Raw genomic sequence first — 5,140 nt, forward strand, 5'->3', positions numbered from 1 at the left:
CAAGCTCTGAAAGAAAACGGATGCCAACCCAGAATCTTATACCCAGCAAAACTTACCTTCAGATTTGATGATGAAATAAAATCCTTCCATGATAAACAAAAGCTAAAAGCATTTACAAAAAGAAAGCCAGCACTACAGAACACTGTCAGCAAAATATTCCATGAGGAAGAGATGAAAAACAATGATGTAAATCAGCAAAGGGGGAAACTACCCTAAAGGAACAGCCAAATGAAGGAGAAACCAAATCATGTCAAAAAACAAAACTGAGCCAAATGATCAGGAATACAAATCATATCCCAATAATAAATGTGAATGTTAATGGCCTAAACTCATCAATCAAAAGGTATAGACTGGCACATTGGATTAAAAAGAAAGACCCAACAATATGCTGCCTTCAAGAGATGCATCTCATAGAAAAAGATGCCCACAGCTTCCGTTATGGCTGCTGCCTTGGGTTCAGTTCTCCTGCGGCATTGTGCGGTATCGCAGGTTGGGAGGCACAGCGCCTCACTGATCTTCCTGCATGACTCAGGCCCTATACTCCTTTGAGGGGAGGATTCTCCAATGTATGATTTGACAGATTTAAAATATCTAATGACTGCCCAGAACACCTTGACTCAATTGATGCAATGTGTCAGGTCACTGGCTTGATTGATGATGAAGTAAAAAATGGCATCAGGAAGAACAGGATATTAGTAGGAGGACTTTCTATGGGAGGATGCATGGTGATGCATTTAGCATGTAGAAATCATCAAGATGTGGCAGGAGTATTTGTTCTATCTAGTTTTTTGAATAAAGCATCTGCTGTTTACTAGACTCTTCAGAAAAATGATGGTGTACTTCAGTGTCACGGTCCTGCAGATGAACTAGTTCTTCATTCGTGGGGTGAAGAAACAAATTCAATGTTAAAATTTCTAGAAGTGAATGCAAATTATTATAGTTTTTCAAATCTTTACCATGAGCTAAGCAAATCTGAGTTAGAAAAACTGAAGTCATGGATTCTTACCAAGATACCTGGAGAAATGGAAGGCCAAAATGAATGAATCAAGGTTTATTAATACAAATATAATGTTTTTGAGAAAAGTGATATTTATTGCCAAATTATAGGGATAAATAAAGTATTAAATAATTGAAAAAAATAAGAAAGAAAGAAAAAGATGCCTATAGACTAAAGGTGAAAGGATGGGAAAAAACATACCACACACATGAACTCAGAAAAAAAGTGGGGGTGTCCATCCTTACATCAGATAAAGTAGACTTCAAGTCAAAATTAGTTAGAAGGGATAAAGAAGAATGTTACATACTGCTTAACGAAAACATAAATCAGCAAGATATAGCAATCATAAATATTTATGCCCCAAACAGCAGCTCATCCATGTACATCAAACAAATCCTTCTCGATTTCAGGAACCAAATAGACCACAACACAATAATACTAGGTGACATTAACACACCTCTCTCACCACTGGACAGATCTTCCAAACAAAAATTGAACAAAGAAACCGTAGATCTCAATAACATAATTGATAATTTAGACTTAACAGACATATATAGAATATTCCATCCATCAATGAGCAAATACATTTTCTTCTCAGCAGCACATGGATCCTTCTCTAAAATAGACCATATGTTATGCCACAAAGCTACTCTTGGCAAATACAAAAAGATAAAGATACTAACTTGTATTCTACCCGATCATAATGGAATGAAATTAGAAATCAATGACAAAATAAAAAACAGAAACGACTGCAACACCTGAAGATTAAATAATACGCTATTGAATGATGCATAATGGAAGACATCAGGGGGAAATAAAAAAATTCTTAGAGGTAAATGAGAACAAAGATACAACATATCAAAATCTCTGGGACACTATGAAAGTAGCACTAAGAGGAAAATTCATTGCATGGAGCACATTCAAGAAAAGAAGAAGTCAACAATTGATTGACCTAACATTACAGCTCAAACCCCTAGAAAAAGAAGAACAGAGCAACACCAAAAGTAGTAGAAGACAAAAAATAATTAAAATCAGAGCTGAAATCAATGAAATTGAAACAAAAGAAACAACTGAAAAAATTGACAGAATAAAAAGTTGGTTCTTTGAAAAAATAAACAAAATTGATAAACCCTTAGCCACACTAGCAAAGAGGAGAGGGAAAACTCAAAATTACTAAAATTCGTGATGAAAAAGGAAATATCATGACAGATACTGTTGAAATACAAAACATAATTAGATTCTCAGCTGAGTTCTACAAGACCTTCAAAGAGCTCATTCCAATACTCTTCAAAGTAGTCCATGAAATAGAAGAGGAGGGGACCCTTCCAAACTCATTCTACGGAGCTAATATCACCCTGATACCAAAATCAGACAAAGACACATCAAGGAAAGAAAATTTCAGACCAATATCCTTAATGAACATAGATGATGCAAAAACTCTTAACAAAATTTTAGCAAATTGCATACAAAAGCATACTAAAAAGAAAGCACACTATGATCAAGTGGTTTCATCCCAGGGATGCAAGGTTGGTTCAACATCTGGAAATCAATAAATGTAATTCACAACATCAACAGTTTTAAGAATCACATATTATTTCAATAGATGTAGAAAACGCATTTGATAAAATACAGCACCCCTTCTGCTCAAAACACTAGAAGAAGTAGGAATAGTAGGAACATTCCTCAACATTGTAAATGCTATCTATGCTAAGCCCATGGCCAACATCATTCTTAATGGAGAAAAACTGAAACCATTTCCTTTAAAAACGGGAACAAGACAGGGATGCCCTCTTTCACCACTTCTATTCAATTTTGAAACTCTAGCCAGAGCAATTAGACAGACCAAAGAAATTAAAGTGATATGAATAGGAAAAGAAGAACTCAAACTATCCCTCTTTGCTGATGACATAATTCCATAGAGGAGCCAAAAAAATCCAACCAGAAAACTTGTAGAACTCATAAATGAATTCAGCAAAGTAGCAGGATATAAAATCAATGCTCATAAATCTAATGCATTTTTATTCATAAGAGCAAGAATCCTCTGAAAGAGAAATTAGAAAAACTACCCCATTCACAATAGCCTCAAAATAAAAATACTTCAATCTAACATTGATTTTGTTGAATCAATCTAACAAAAGAGGTGAAAGACCTCTACAATGAGAATTACAGAACACTAAAGAAAGAAATTAAAGAAAACCTTAGAAGATGGAAAGATCTCCCATGTTCTTGGATAGGCAGAATTAATACAAACCAAAAGTGCTATACAAACTCAATGCAATTCCAATTAAAATCCCAATTATGTAGCTTACAGAAATAGAGCAAGCAATCATGAAATTCATTTGGAATAATAAGAAACCCAGAATAGCTAAAGCAATCCTTAGCAGGAAGAGTGAAGCAGGGGGTATCACAATACCAGAACTTCAACTCTACTACAAAGCAATAGTAACAAAAACGGCATGGTATTGGCACCAAATAGACAGGTAGATCAATGATACAGGATAGAAGACACAGAGACATACACACATAAGTACAGTAACCTCTTACTAGACAAAGGTGCCAAAAACATACAAAGGAGAAAAGATAGCCTCTTCAACAAATAGTGCTGGAAACGTGGAAATCCATATGCAGCAAAATGAAACTAAACCCCTATCTCTCACCATGCATAAACCTCAACTCAAAATGGATCAAGGACCTCAGAATCAGAACAGACATCCTGCACCTTATAGAAGAAAAAGTAGGTCCAAATCTTCATCATGTTGGCTTAGGACCAGACTTCCTTAATGTGACTCCCAAAGCAGAAGAAATAAAAACAGGAATCAATAAATGGGATAGATTCAAACTAAAAAGCTTTTTCTCAGCAAAGGAAACAATCAGCAATGTGAAGAGAGAGCCTTCAGAGTGGGAGAAAATCTTTGCCACATATACTTCAGATAGAGCACTAATCTCCAGAATCTATAAAGAACTCAAAAAACTCTACACCAAGAATACAAATAACCCAATCAATAAATGGGCTAAGGAAATGAGCAGACACTTCACAGAAGAAGATCTACAAGCAATCATCAGATATATGAAGAAATGTTCACCATCTTTAGTAATAAGAGAAATGCAAATCAAAACCAACCTAAGATTCTATCTCACCCCAATTAGAATGGCAATTATCAAGAATACAAGCAACAAAAGGTGTTGGCGAGGATGCAGGAAAAAGGTACACTCATACATTGTTGGTGGAGTTGCAAATTGGTGCAACCACTCTAAAAAGCAGTGTGGAGATTCCTTAGAAAACTTGGAATGGAACCACCATTTGATTCAGGTATCCCACTCCTCGGCCTATACCCAAAGGACTTAAAATCAGCATACCACAGTGATTTAGCCACATCAATGTTCATAGCTACTCAATTCACAATAGCTTGATTGTGGAACCAAACTAGATGCCCTTCAATAGATGAATGGATAAAGAAACAGTGGTATGTATACACAATGGAACATTACTCAACCATAAAGAAGAATCAAATTATGGCATTTGCTGGTAAATGGATGCAGTTGGAGAATATAAGTGAGATAAGCCAATCTCAAAAAACCAACGGCTGAATGATCTCTCTGATAAGCAGATGATGATACATAATGGGGGGTGGGAGGGAGGCAAGAATGAAGGAAGAATGGATTGTATAATGAAAAAATAGAGGTGGGGAGGGGTTGGTGGGAAGGAAAAATAACAGAATGAGACAAACTTCATTACCCTATGTACATGTATGATTACACAATTGGTGTGACTCTACTTCGTGTACAACCAGAGAAACAAGAGTTGTACCCCATTTGTGTACAATGAATCAAAATAAATAAATTAAAAAAAAACAATAAAACTTTGAATTAGAGAATACTATTATATTGAACCAAATGAATGTGATCATTTTGACCATTATTTCCCCTCCAACATTCTATTATGAAAAATTTCATATGTATAGCAAAGGTGAAAGATTTTTCTTTTTTTGACAACATTATTCATTTGTTTTATAGCTACCAAGCAGGAATTTTATTTTATTTACCTAGTGCACCTTGGTCAGGTTAACTTGGGCTGAGGGTGGTGACTATTCTTTGGTCTCCTAAACACTACAAACTCAAGTATCATGGCCTGTACCTGTGAAT

At 35.4% G+C, this 5,140-nt stretch overlaps 1 pseudogene across 1 annotated transcript; it reads left to right on the plus strand.

Moving 5' to 3' along the window:
* Positions 1-438: 438 nt before the first annotated feature.
* LOC306660960 (lysophospholipase-like protein 1) lies at positions 439-1,082 on the plus strand (annotated as a pseudogene). The gene has a single exon. The product of its transcript is annotated as a lysophospholipase-like protein 1 (transcript).
* Positions 1,083-5,140: the final 4,058 nt, after the last annotated feature.

The sequence above is a fragment of the Sciurus vulgaris genome (assembly GCF_902686455.1).
Source record: "Sciurus vulgaris genome assembly, chromosome: 5".
Taxonomy (NCBI): domain Eukaryota; kingdom Metazoa; phylum Chordata; class Mammalia; order Rodentia; family Sciuridae; genus Sciurus; species Sciurus vulgaris.